Source organism: Myotis nattereri (genome assembly GCF_964212035.1).
Source record: "Myotis nattereri genome assembly, chromosome: 21".
NCBI lineage: Eukaryota > Metazoa > Chordata > Mammalia > Chiroptera > Vespertilionidae > Myotis > Myotis nattereri.
This window is the reverse complement of record NC_138097.1, coordinates 13,507,224-13,522,478: the sequence shown is the minus strand read 5'-3', so window position 1 is coordinate 13,522,478 and position 15,255 is coordinate 13,507,224.

Below are 15,255 nucleotides of genomic sequence, written 5' to 3'. Positions count from 1 at the left end.
ACCACTGATTGAAGTGGGTCAGGGCACGTACATTAAGTGGGGGCCTGGGTGTTGCCTCGGAACCGAGGCAGGCACGGCAGCTTGGTTTGCGCTATCTTTTATCTGTATCGATTCCCCGCTCTCTCTGCTTCGCTAGCTCTGGCCCCCTTTCCCCCGCAGCTGTCATGGCTCTGGGAGTTCTCACTGGCACAAGACAGCTAACAGCTGAGCCCGCAGCCTCTATTGTCACAAGTCTTTGACCGGCAGAACAGGAGGAAACGACACCTGACAGGCCTCCTTCTGAAGGACTCGGCGTCAGTCCCACCCTCGCTTCCGCCCGCAGACCGGAGGACCCAGTATCCCTGCTGCCGCCTGGTTCACGTCACATCGGCAGATGCTGTCGAGTCTCTCATTTCTCCCCTGAAGCCCTGGACCACAGTGACTTGACTTTTATTCCCGGGTTTTCTGTGGGAATAGAAACCAATGACCTATTCACTTGAAAGGAGAGAGAGAGAGAGAGAGAGAGAGAGAGAGAGAGAGAGAGAGGGAGAGGCGGACTTCAGGTCATGCCAGATTTATTACATAAGTGAGCGAGCTATAAAACCTAACAATTTGCAGTCATTTTGTCCAGTCTACAATCGGGGTGGGCGGGTGGGCGGGGGGAATTGACATAAAACATTTTATCACTCTAAACAATTAACGAGTGCCCTTAGCTCATGGAGGTAGTTGGGTCCCCGATGTAGGGACACCGTTAAATGGCAGTGACAAGCGATGTCGTCCTTTACTGGGATTTCACACGGAGGAAGAGCCCCAGGTGGTGGCATCCAATCCGGGCCCCTCATTTTACAGATGGGTAAACTGAGGTCGAGAGGAAACGGTTGCCTGGTGGACGTGGTGGTCCCAGGTGGCAGAGCGTGGGGTGAAGAAATGAACTCCGAGCCCAGGGCCCTTCCATGGATACCCAATGGTGCCTGAGCAGGATGGGCCAAATGGGACCTCAGGAAGGCTTCCTGGTTGCCTAGGCAACGCACCAGCTGAAAGCAGGGACTCCTTCTCCCAGCTGGATGGGGAACCACAGCACCCTCTGTCCGAGCTCCCTGTGTGTGCAGAGCAAACATTCCCCGGTAACCGTAAAGTCTGGGTGCCTTGGGGGCCGACTGCCTGGGGATGAGCAGCTCCCCTCCCCCTCCCCCAGGCTCTCTCCCCTCGTCCTGTTCAAGGAGCCCCACAGGGGGGAAGGGGCTCTCCACTCGAGCACAGGACGTCGCTGAACCCCTGAGCGTGGCCTCCTTTCAGACAGCCGATCAGGGAACCCCTCTTCTGCTTCTCCCGATAACCCTGGTCTGTGTCATCGTTGCCCAGTTACATGCATTCTTGTTGTTTTTGTTAATCCTCCTGGGAGGATATTATTCCATTGCTTTTTAGGGAGAGTAGAAGGGAGAGGGAAAGACAGAGGGAAACATCGATGTGAGAGAGACACATCGATCGGTTGCCTCCTGCATGAGCCCCTGACCAGGGCCCAGGCCGGGGAGGAGCCTGCAATCCAGGTACGTGCCCTTGACTGGAATCGAACCCGGGAGCCTTCGGTCCGCTGGCCGACGCTCTATCCACTGAGCCACACCGGCCAGGGCCACTTGTGCGTGTTCTGAACCCACTTTGTGCGTAGTTTCGGCATCTGCCCCCCGACGCTGGTGCCCGCTGAGACCTACCTAGCAAGACGCACACACACTTCACCCCTGACCTTTAATTTTCTCACTGCCGACTGGAATTATATCTGCTCCTCGGGACTTAATAGGTCTCTGGAGAAAACGGTGATGAGATCAGCACGCCCGTTCCTTATGGGCGAGGCCCTGGAAAACGAACGCGTCTTATAATTTGCCGTGTGCGGGGGTTTCGCTCTTAGAGATGGGGCTCGCGTGGTAGGGAAAGGCTCACCTCGTCTGTTCTCCTGCTCATTCGGGGCTTATCGCACACGCACTGTTCCATGAAGGTTGACTTGAAAGCTTCCATTTAAAACCCAATTCATATGAATTAGTGTACTACTCAAAATGTCAGGCTGCTAATAGGACATACATAGCGACTGGAAATTGAAATAAGTGCATTTTAATAGAGCTCAGAATTAGGGTTTCCTCTGTCTGTTTGACGTAGTATCAACGATCATAATTGAGGGGAACTTTTTTTTTTTTCCTGTTGGCATTTAATGACTCTCTCTTCAGAATTATCCATCATCCTGAATTTGCTATACCATTTTTTCAGGCCTACCACGGCCAAAAAAGAGAGAAAACCACCGCTCTTTAATTACGATACGGATATGTAAGATGGTTATCGCCTAATACAGAGACAGGGAAGAAATGGGTGGATTTATGATTATTCGGTTGACAGCTTCCCAACCAAATACCAAGCAAGGTCCTACCTGATTACAACATTAAAACATCATTATTTTTCTTACGTGTTTATCTTATTTGAGAAAAAATGATTTCAATTTAAAAAAAAAATCTCTAAAAACTGGTGTCGATTATTATTGACAAGCTGCGTGGAGCGGTTTCAAGAACTGTAAGTCCCTCCCTCACATTGTATGCAAGGTGGATGGATGTCTGGCTCACTTTGCTAGCAGTGTTTCCAAAATAGTGGAAATATCGAAGTCATTCTTGTTCCCCACGTCCACGGTATTTGCACACTTGGATCGGACATGAGGGCCTCAAAGATAAAACGGTGCCAAAGTCAGAAGCGCTGCCCCTTCCAAAAATAAATTAGGAGGCATCTCGTGCTGGGGCATGGGGACATCAAATTCCTTCATTTGTACTCACAGTCACGCACAGATTCTAGTATGAAAGTGGGCCTTTCTTTATCATTGGAGATTTCCTATCCTCGATGATAGAATAATCAACCACTTGGATCGGCCCCTCAATTCTTTCAGGCTGTTACGATTTCTCTTTAGATCCACAAGAGGGCAGCCAGGTTACACGGTTCGGTCGCCATCGCCACTACCCCAGAAAGCAAAATTTTCAGTGATTGGAATTAAGTTTCTTTTCATGGTATTCAAGGGTCTTGAGAATTACCTGGAAATTCTTCTCTTCCTATTAAAAAAAGCAAAAAAACAACAACAACTTACAACCTTTGTGAAATTGTACTTTCTACAAAGGGATGACATGAGGTTGCAAGATACATTTTAGATAGTTCACTCACCCATACATTTTTTTTTCTCTGTTCCTATCAGTCCTTTTCAACATTTATCTCGTGCATTGCGGGGGGGAGGGGAGGGTGGGGGAGGGAAGGGAGGAGGGCAAATTTTATCCAGCAGATAGCGTTCCTCCTTTATAACTTTGTGACTTTTTATATATAAAAAGAAATACAGGGTACAAGGCAAAGAACACCCATCTACACTTTGGCATCAAATCAAGAGAGGACAGAAAGAAAAAGAAAAAAATTCACAGCCAGAGAAATGCAGAACCTTTCCAGCAATACTTTCTGGCTTTGAGGGAAAAAAAAACAATTGCACCTTTAAACTGGAACTGGAGAAAAACAGTGTTAGAAGAATAGAACACACTTTTTCTTCCGAAGTATTTTCTATAATCTTCTCAATGAAAACAAGCATACAGCAGAACGCAAAGCTTCGCAAATATGTCTGCCCCCTTTTTTCTCTTCTTCCTTAGCAAGAACTCCAAAGACCGGAAGCCACCGATTTTACTAAATTAAAATTTTTTTTACTGAAGATAGAAAACCAGGTATATTTGTGAGGGAAAGTTGGGGGGGGGGAATATGGATATATAACCATATTTTCCCCCCAAGTTTCCTTCACAAATTTATTTTAATTTAAACATATCAGAAAGAGTGCTGAAGGCCTGGGGCGAGGAAGGGGGGAGGGCAGGGGTTGGCTGGAGGGGGTTAATGTGGGGGGAAAAGGGGGACATATGTAATTCTTTCAACCATAAAGAATTATTTAAAAAAATAAATATATAAGAAAGAGGTAATTTTAGGGAACTAGTTCCAACAGAAATATCACAAGAATTAACGCTATACTTGGGTGCTTATTTTGTCTGTATTTTAAATCCTCCCTGTGTTTGAACAGTGCTTCTAACACTGGTTTCAGGGGATTGTCCATGGAACCAGTGCTATTATCGTATTCAGAAAAAAAGATGTGTGCATGTGTGTGCATCTAAACGTCATACAAATACATCGTGTTGCTGTGTTCGTTCCTGTCAGCTCCCTGGCTACCAGGCCGCTGTGTGGGTGGCTGTGGAATGTCCCAGTTCTGCACCCAGAGGAGCCCAGGTGACGTTCCCACCCGATCCCTGCCCCGGGCCCTCTCCCCTCATTCCAGGGGCCTCCGCCCGCCTGAGGAAAGAGCTGCCTCTGAAAGTGACCTTGCTCAGCAGTTCCGATTGGCTGATGCAGAACAGCCTTTCCCAGAAGAGGTGCTGCACCCTGCCAAGTTGTGCGGCTGCGAGATGGGGCTGGGATGGGGGCGGGAAAGAGCAGGCCAGGAAGGACAGCTTGCCAGGCCGGCTGCATGGGCGACTCCTCAACAAACTGCAGGGCTCTTTCTGGAGCACTGGGCCCTGGAGGGGGGAGGCCGGGTGCCCCCGGGGTCAGGGCCTCCTGTTCCCTTCCATGCAGGCCTTGGGGGAGAGCGGCTTTGCAGGGACTGATTCGGTGTAGAGCAGTGGTTCTCAACCTTCCTAAGGCCGGGACCCTTTCATACGGTTCCTCATGTTGTGGGGACCCCCAGCCATAAAATTATTTTCGTGGCTACTGCATACCTGTCATGTTGCTACTGTGATGAATCGTCATGTAAATATCTGATATGCAGGATGCATTTTCATGGTTACAAATTGAACATCATGAAAGCATAGTGATGAATCACAAAAACAGTATGTAATTATCTAGGTGTTTTCCGATGGTCTTAGGCCACCCCTGTGAAAGGGTCGTTCGACCCCCAAAGGGGTCGCGACCCACAGGTTGAGAACCGCTGGTGTAGTTGCTGCTTTCCACCAGCTCACTTTTCAAAGATGCATATGATTCCAGCCCCTTGGCGCTGCACGAGGGAGTCAGAAGAGGCATGTTATTTGAATGCCTTGTGACTAGGGGTCCCTGATAACGGGGGCTCTGGTTACCCCGGCGACGTTTCAATGTGAAAAGCATACAGCTTCCGGTGGGGAGTGGGAGGGAGGGCAAGGGGTGGGGGGGCGAGATATATTATTTTCATAGGGATTTCATCTTCAGGCTGCACTGTAAGCCATAGAATACCAGTGGCCGGTCACGTATCTGCAGCGCTCGCTCTCTCTCTCTCTCTCTCTCTCTCTCTCTCTCTCTCTCTCTCTCTCTCTCTCATTGCACCGAGATCGGTAAGATTGTGGAGAGGAAGGCAGCCCAGGGGGCAGGGAGGCAGAGGAAGGGATTGTGCGTGGCGAGGGGGCTGGCCGTGTTCGTCTGCATGTATGTTTTGAACCTCAGATCAAAACGCATGCGCATTAAGCATTAACCCTTTACACTTTGTGCACTGCCAGCCAGTGAGAGAGCTGGATGCAACGAAAGCTGTCTTTGGAGCATGGGCTTAGCAGTGGGCCCTGAGAGGAAGACAACCACTGAAAACTCATTAGAAATATGGACTGTATGTGTGTGTGCATGCGTGTGTATGTGTGTGTGTGCGTGCGTGTGTGTGTGCAGCTGAGGGTAGGTGTGCATGTGTGTGCGTGTGTATGTATGTGTGCAGCTGAGGGTAGGTGTGCATGTGTGTGCGTGTGTATGTATGTGTGTGTGCAGCTGAGGGTAGGTGTGCATGTGTGTGTACACGTGTGCACACATGTGTGTGTGTGTGTGTGTGTGTGTGTGTGTGTGTAGGCCTGCTGCCTACATTTCAGGGGCAGCATATTTCAGGTAGGATCCAAGAGATGTCATGAGTTCTGCAAGTTTTATTGTCGTAGGAAACTGATGATAGAGATGAAGCCGGGATTAGTAAACTAGCAAGTCTTTGCCAAATGCTATCCGCGTTAGGAGAGATACGACTAAGAGATGTATGTACATGCTTTGAACGAATGAATGAATGAATGGGTGAGTGAGTGAATCCAGGAATGAATGAGTGAATGAATCCAGGAGTGAATGAGTGAATGAATCCAGACAGCATTTTCTTCCCTTCCGGGCGTGCATGTTCTAACTTGGTCTTGTTCATTCTGAGGGAGGACTTCTTGAAATTAGTCGGTAATTGGCTCCGTACGTTTGACCGTTGAGGTTTCTCATATCCTTGAAAAAACCAAGGCTGTTGCCCCAGGCTCTTGTGAGGATAGCTCCTTGATGAGAATTCATCCTGTTCCCGAAATCCACTCTCACTCTTTCCCAATGTTTTCTTGATCTTACCACTCTCAAGAAGTTACAGGATTAGACACACGCCTGGTGGCGAGAAATGGGCAGCTCCTGCCCAGCTCATAACGAAGGGCCATCCGTCCCATCAGAGGAGGGTTTGGCAGCTCCAGCCCACATGCTTAGAGACGTGCATCAAAGTGAAACCAGTGAGTCATCAGAGCCGGAGCAAGGCCCCCCCGCATCTCTGCCCGTGCTCCCCAGGTGGACGGTCTGAGATCGGCTCACCTGGGAGCTGCCCTGCCAGGCACCACGACACCAGGCTGGGCAGCACACACTGCACACCCCTCCCACCTGCCCAACCTGTGCTTTAAAAAAAAGAAATTATTGATTGATTTCAGAGAGGCAGGGAGAGGGACAGGGACAGATAGAAACATCCATGATGAGAGAGAATCATGGATCAGCTGCCTCCTGCACGCCCCCTCCTGGGGATCAAGCCTGCAACCCAGGCATGTTCCCTTGGTCAGAATCGAACCCGGGACCCTTCAGTCCGTAAGCCGACGCTCTATCCACCGAGCCAAACCAGCCAGGGCCCAACCTGTGCTTTTCAGCAGGCAGGAGGCCTCCCTGGCCTGAGCGGTCCTGCTGTCAGGCCTCTGAATGGTCAAGTGCAAGGCAGCCAGGTGGGCGGAGCAGCCTGGGGTGCTGGAGAAAGCCATGTTGGCGTGTTAACCACAGCACATGTTCTGGCCCGGCCTGCTCGTGCATGAACCAGGTTACTAACGATGGGCTTCTGCTGTTGCTTCTGGGTTCAAGCAACATTTTGATTTTCTGATCCAACTGCCTTCCACATAGTAAAAAAAAAGAAAGCCAAGAGACTAGCCATACCAGTTCCCACTGCAAAGCAAGGAGCGGAGGCCGGCAGCACCCCAGGGCCAGGGCAAGTCCCAGGAAATGCAACAGCCACCAGCTGTGAGCGGGGAGGAAGTTGGACCGGGCTGGCCTGCCGCGGGCTCCTCTCTGGCTGCCCCGCTGTGGCCGCTGCTGCTTGCAAGGCCCATCATCTCTGCCTCTGACACCTCCTTTCCTTTCTTCCCTCTTTCCCACCCCACCCCTCCTCCTTACGTCCTCTTTTTTTCTTTTTCTTTTTCTTTTTTTAAACTTGGCTATGGAACATTAGGTTTGACGAAGGGAAAGCGATTTAACATCTTTTCACGGGGGTAGTGGGGGGCGGGGGGGGCCCTGCTTTTCATTGCAGACCAAATGGCTCCTTTTTTTTTTTTTTTTTTTTTTTTTACCTTTTTCGCTCCTGCAAAGAGGGAAAAAGTGAGAGGTCAGCCCGGCATCGCCATGGCAACCCGCACAGCTCCCAGGCTTGGAGCAGATGAAGGGAGATGATAATGGGAGGGAAGTTTCTCCTGCTTACTTGGCGTTTTCTCCCTACTCGGGGATGTGCCTGGATGTGTGGAAAAAACAGTTCTGCCTTTTTCAAGTTTTTTTTTGTGTGTGTGTGTGTTTTTTTAAAATATCACTGTTAAATGGTCAGGCCTTCCTTGTGGCCCCCAACCTTATGCTGATCGGTGCGGGTTTCGGTTTGTTTGGGATGGAGACCATCCTGACCTTCATCGCCGCCCTGAATTGTACCAGCAGGATCTTGGGGCGGTGGGGGGCGGGGGGCTGGAGTCAGGGGGCGCCCACCCCAAGGGAAACCGACTTTTAATCTGCCCTGATGTCAAAATCTAGCACCCAGGGCCCCAAACCTCAGTGCCTGACACCTTACTGGAGCCTTCTGTCCGCAAAGAGTTTTTTGAACCTATTCCAGTTCATGGCCAGGAAAGAGGAAAGAGGAAGAGAGAAATCACAATGACAGATGTGCTAGAAAGGCCAGATAGAACCCTGCGGGGGCAGCCTGGGCCAGGCAGGAAGGAATTCCCGTGACCTTGGGGCACAAGGACGCGAATGTTCGACACATTTGCCCCCCCCCCCCCGCCCCCCGGTTGGTTCTTTACTCAGCGTGCTCCCTGCTGCATGGGGGGAAGAGCGAATATTGCTCGAAGACCCATGGGTGCCCGGCATTGCATTAGGTGCTGTGTTACCTTCTTGCCTGTGCTCCTCCTAGTGGTCATATGGGTTTTCTTTTACAGATTACAAAAAATAGCCCTAGCTGGTCTGGCTCAGTGGATAGAGCGTCGGCCTGCAGACTGAAGGGTCCCGGGTTCGATTCCGGTCAAGGGCACAGGCCCGGGTTGCTGGCTCGATCCCCAGTAGGGGCCACGCAGGAGGCAGCCGATCCATGATTCTCTCTTCTCGTTGATGTTTCTATCTCTCTGTCCCTCCCCTCTCTCCCTCCCTCGATGAAATCAATAAAAATATATTTAAAAATATAAAATAAATAAGGCTCAGACAGTGAAGCACTGTGCCCAGGGTCACCAATTCTGACGAGGGCTCCACCCACACCTCAGGTGACTCTTTCCCCCCACTGGTTAATTCTGTCCTGATGCAGGAATGATGCCTTCTTGGCTGCAGGTGATAAAGAATGGAATTGCTGTGAAGCCTATTAGTAGAAACTGGTTGCTAAAATATAACATGAAGGTTCTGAGAGTGAGAGGCAGTCAGGTATCTGTGGGAGCACCACGTCTTGTACGCCATTCATATCTATGGAGCTTATACGTTTTGCCGATCATGGTACCAGATGCCTACCATGCAAAATTGGGGCATGGACTCCGCCTTCATGTTGTGTAAAATAGAGAAGCGGAGACAGGCAGTTAGGTTCCCCGTTATCTCATGACATTGTAAGTATTGTAGGGCTACACCCATGTATCCGTTGTGATGCAGTTCTAAAGAAGGAGTGAGGGCAGCGACTTGAGTTTGGGTTCTTAAAGAAAAGAATGGATTGGCCAGGGATACCTGGCGGGTGAGCTCATGAACACCAGTGAGTTTTACTAAAGGGTTTAAGACATTATCCTTTGAGCAGCAAGGAGGCACGGATGGTTTTTAAAAGGGGAAGTGACATGATCAGATTTGTGTTTTAGATAGATGGCTCCGGGAGCCGAGTAAGATGGATGGAGTGAGGGGCAGGACACTCGGCACGGACTGCTGTTAGAAGGTGGTTGCAGTCATCCTGGCTTCCAATAAATGTTTGTTGTTAAAGAGGCAAATATCACAAGTCCCCGCTGTGCATGGAGACCCGTGAGGGAGGACCCCTGCGTGCTGGTGGACCACGTGCTCGGCAGGAGTGAGCCAGCGCTGCCCTGGCTGCCCCTTTGTGCCTGGTACCCCACGGAGCAAGTCCCCGGTGGCTAGCAAGCTCCGTGCCCACGTTATTGATGTCCCTTTCCAAAGAGAAAATGTAGTCCAACATTCCAGGATGATTAGATCAATTTGTAAATATAATCAAAACATGCTTTTCTTCGGTTTCCAGGGTGGATTCAGAAAAAAAAGTAATACTCGAGGGGGAGAAAGAAATACATCTGTTCTTTTTCTGGCCTCTTGTTTTTCTGATTCTGGGCCAATCAACTTAGAATTAAAACTTTTAGAGCAAGATTACACAGCCACTTGAGCTGCTAGAGGCCTTGGGTGCTGACACAATCCATGTATAGCAACTGGGTTGGCCCCATAGCTTAAAAGTAGGGCACCTTGCCCTGGCTGGTTTCTCTCAGTGGTTAGAGTATCAGCCCATGGACTGAAGGGTTGTGGGTTTGATTCTGGTCAAGGGCACGTACCTCAGATCTCGGCTGCAGGACCAATCCCTGGCCGCCGCAGTGCTCATCATAGCGACTGGTTGTTCTGGTTGGTCAGGTCATTCCGTTGTTCTGGTCGCTTGGCTTTTATATATATATATATATATAGATGGCCAGAGAGTGAATATCTTAGGTTTTGTAGGCTACAGGGTCTCAATTGTGACCACCCAGCTCTGTTGCTATTGTAGCATGAAGGCAGCCATAGATACTAAATAAATGGTCTGGCATGGTTCTACTTCAGTCATACTTTATACCAGGGGTGGGGAACGTCTGGCCTATGGGTCCTGAAATCATGTAGTCTGGCCCTACCAAAGCATTAGGGGTGAGCTAATGACATGTTTGACCAAATAGAGCAGGATACTTTTTTAAAAAAAAAAACATGTATTTTCATTGACTTCAGAGAGAGGAAGGGGGAGGGAACAAGAGACAGAAACATCAATGAGAGAGAATCACTGATCGGCTGCCTCCTGCACGCCCCACACTGGGGACTGAGCCCACAACCCGGGCATGTGCCCTGACCGGGAATCGAACCGTGACCTCCTGGTTCATAGGTTAACATTCAACTCCTGAGCCACGCCGGCCAGGCAAGCAGGCTAATTTTTAAGTTGATAATTTTGTATGACCCGAGAATGATGTTATAAATATCCAATGGCTCTTGGCAGAAGAATGGTTCCCCACCCCTGCTTTACACAAATGGGTGGTCTGCTGGATGGGTAGTAGTTTGTCAGACCTGCTCTGGATCCACACTAAGGTGGGATCAGAGAACAATGAATAACCAGACATCCACTCAAACAAATATGTAGTGTGCAATGTCTAATATAGGCTCCAGAAAAGCCCACAGACTAATGGAGAGGACAGATACATCAGAAACTAATCACAATGACTGTAGGTGGTGCGAACAGAGGATTTCAAGATGCTGCAGGAACACAGGAGTGAGGTGATGAGTCCCTTGGGGGCAGTTTGGAGAAGGTTTCATGGAGGTGGGGTAACATTTTAGCCAGACCATCCTTTCCTCCCCCTTGGTACACATGGATAGTCTTCTGCACTGTTCTCCCCAAACCCCAGACACAGCCTCATAAAGCCTACTGAGCACAGAGACTCAGGCATCCATGTCAGCCAACAACATGGCATTTCCTGGGTGAAATGTCTTCTATTTCCACTTCTCCTCTTAAAGGATGAATAGGAGTTGCCCCAGTAAGGAAGCCAGGCACTAATACAACAGGGACTGTTGGGGAGGAGTGGAGCGAAAGGATAGGCATGAGGCATATGGGAACTGAAAGAGGGGCAAGAAATTCAGAGTGGAGGGTGGTCTGGAGGTAAAAATGGACATAGGGGTGCAATTAGGCCACAGGGGGTGGGACTTAAAAGTCAAACAGGGGATTCTGGCTCATTTCATCAACGTAGACTTGTGATTCTCTTGTGTTTCAGAGAACTCTTTCTGATAGCGATACGAACGCTGTACCAAAAGGCAGTTTTGGGGGTGTGGGGGTGCTGAAAGAGATTGCTTAAAGGCTGATGAAAAGAAATCTGTGAAAAATAACAAATATCTTTCCTAAGACGTTGGTGGTAGGAACGAGACAGATGAGGAGAAAATAGATTTAATACTCACGAAAGCCAGAGAATATACAGTTTCTGGCTGTCAAATTGGATGTGGAATCAAGAGGAAGGAAAGATACCAGGATGACATTTCAATGTTAGATCAGGGGTGGCTTCTGTCCTCTAGGGCAGCCGTCGGCAACCAGTATTCCACGGACCACTGGTGGTCCGCGAGATCCGAAAGGTTGGCAACCGCTGCTCTAGGGACTAGGTAGGCATAGAAAGAAATGAAGTCAAGCCAATACACCAAATGTCCTGATTTGAATAAAATCTTGAAAATCTATGTAAGGTAGGCGAGTTTGGAAAGAGGGCGACATCAGCTTTGGGTAGTTGGGGAAAACTTCAGTTGATTTTAATTTTCCATTCCCACTGCTTTAGGCCACCACCGTGGAATCGAATACAACATCTCATGCCTCCCGTTAGCTCATTAGAAATGAGCCATCCGATCTTTACAAGAAAAAAAATGGGAAATCTCGCCACAGATGGGAATGCCTTGATTGCTTGGTGAGGCTGTGACTGCACAGTCAGCAACAGGTGCTGTTGTGTTTGTAGAGCCCTGTGCTTCCACAGACAAGCTGAGACTCCGAAATGTTCAGCGAATAGCAATTTACACTGATTGCAAAAACCCTGATCTTGTTTTCCTCATATTTCCCTCTTACACTGAGCAAGTGGAGGTATCAGTTCTCATCCACCTCTTTTAAATGTTTCCCTACTCTGAAAGTCTTATTTCCCACCATACCTTTGCATTCCCTTCCCACTTCATGGGCCTCTGATAATGGGCACATGTCCTATCGACAATGGGGAAAAATATTGGCAACATGAGATGGTAATCTGTATATATAAAAGTCTAAGCAACTGTTAAGACCGAATGACTGATCAAACAGTCGCTATGATGCTCACTGACCATCAGGGGGCAGACGCTCAACACAGGAGCTGCCCCCTGGTAGTTAGTGCACTCCCACAGCCAACCTCCCACGGCGCCTCCCCCTGGTCTGCTCCCCAATCAGCCCCGGTGGGTGGAGCCAGCCGGCCAACCTCCCACAGCCCCTCTGCCCTGCCAACTTCCCATAGTCCCTCCCTCCTTGCCGGTCGCCCCCCCCGCCCCCCCCCCCCATAGGCCTTGATTGCTGGCCAGGCCAAGGGACCGCCCCCTGGCACGAATTCGTGCACTGGGCCTCTAGTCTTTAATAATCTGCTAGTGCTCAATCTTCCCCTTTAGAAAAAATAAGTCAATGGATAGCTCTGTGTTTTTTTTTTCTTGTGAGACGTTAATGACCAATTCAAGAGTAGGAACAGAAGGAGTGACAAATGGCAGCCCATCATATATATATATATCTACACGAAAGGACATTTCAAGCCTTAAAAACAGGAATGGAGGCTCAAGTTCCATGAACTGAGTACGGAATGTGCTAGGTGGATCGGAAAGATATTATAGGTCTTTCTCATTTTACAAGGGCAGCTGCTGAAATGAGTAATCTTGTTACTCTTCCTTGAAGAATACACACAAGACAGGATAGCCCTCATGAATGACCATCTCTTGGATTTTGGGGAAAAAAAATTCATGTTTCATAATAGAATCCATGGTGTGTCTTTCTCCTATGTAAAACTTAGTTTGTAGGTTTATTTTGGGCATTGTATCCTTTAGAACGAGCATGTCAAACTCACGGCCTGCGGGCCACATGCCTCGTTTAGTTGGCCCGTGTTAGCCTTTGAGTTTGACAAGCCCTTGCTTTAGAAGGGCTTGATGGCCCTTCTAATGTAATCTCTGAGAGTCTATGTCATAGGTAAATACTTGTCCAAAAATATTTTAAGCTACTTTAAAGCCACCCATCAACTAGGGTAATTGACGGGCAGCTCCAATAATACTTCGTTAAATCTTCTAACACTGCCTTACCGTTTTCTTTAAACTTTGATAAATAAAAGTCTTGGAGAAGAAGTTAATTAATCTCTCTTTAACTCCATTTCCCACCTATACATTGGGGATGACTTTAATATCGACCTGGCAAGATTTTCAGAAAGAGAGAAAAACACCATTTCAACGGAACACAGTCCCCGGTAGATATACGCAAGCCGTAAATAGTAGCTACGATGATGTTCATGGTGATGGTAATTTACACAATGAACTTCACAGTATCTACAGACCTTCCGGGTCTGAATGGCTTCTGTGGGTTACTGCTATCTTGTGGAAGTGCATACGTTTTGGGGGGATATGGACGTAAGGTGGTCATTGACCACTTTAAGAAAAAAGCATGATGCTCTTGTTGGTTATTTTTTTGTCCCTGACCTTTTATTCAGGGACCTCTTTACTTCCCCATTTCCCACGTAGACCCATTAGCAGGATGTATTGCAATATGTTGCTTGTCATCTGTTCTGAAGGCACAGTGAGAGGATACAGGTACACCAGATGGATAAACCCTAGTGTGACTAATTATTGTGTATTTGCCTTTAATTATTATCATTTATTACCAGAGGAAAGACAATAGAGGTTCTCTGACTTAGAAGAAACTGCTGGCAGCAGGGAAGTTGTGTGTGTGTGTGTGTTTTTCTTCTTGTAACATTACTGAGGGCAGCTAAAATTTTCATTGTGGGTGAAAAGAAAATCATATAGATAGGTAGGCAGGCCGGCAGACACATGACGGATGACATTTTATTTGCTTTGACATTTAATCTAATTGGTCTCAATAAATATCTTGCCTTACTTTGTAAAGACTGGTCCAGAGAATGTTGGACACTGACCCCCCCCCCCCCCACAATCCCTCTCTAAGTCATTCACAGAATAGCACTTCAAATAATGAGGCCAAAGTATGTGATGAGGATTGAGACTTCGGAGAGGAATTTGAGAATCACCCTCACATTTTAAAAATTAGTTATAGTGAGAGTCTCTTATCACTTCCATTTTGATTCCTCTTTCGTTATGAAATTGTATTTTTTCCGAAACATCTCTTATTAGGCTCTGATCATGAGAGAGACCATCCAACAAGCATGAAAGAGTTTTACCCCTTAGCCACTTTATGGGAAACTCCTGGGAGAAAGTGCGTATTCAAGTCAATGTCTTACTTAGACAAGGCTGTGCGTTATAATGGAGCTTAAAATCAGCGAAAGTGCTTTGCCATATTGACACACCCAAACTCCACAATGGCCAGGCCTCCTCTGCTATGAAGTCATGAATTAGAATAAGTCTTGATGAGTAGAAAGTGCTCCACACAAAGAGATGTTTTTCTTTTAACTTCATAGAGGGGCCTGTTTTGGAGACACGTCTGTGTTGTAGAGCCTTATTTGGGCGAGTAAAAATAGAAATAATAATGGCAAAATCTCCTCTAGTAATAAGTTACTGTCTAGATGAAGCCTTCAGAAGATATTTGAGTCTGTATGTCTCCCCTTGTCTAGATACTTTGGAGGTTTGCAGTAGGAAATGGAAGAAAAGCAGATAGTGAAGCTAGAATAGCTGCTGCTTTTGAAATGGAATTGTAGGAAGGGACCAGAGGCCAAGGTGAGGCGTAGTCCAGCCATGAAATAACCCAGGGCATCTTCTGGGGAGTGTGTGTGTGTGGGGGGGGGGGGTGTAAGGGAGGGAGACACGCCCAGTTAGAAGGAAAGTGGGTGTGTGTCCTTGGATAGAGAAGTGCATACTTTCCAAGCTTTG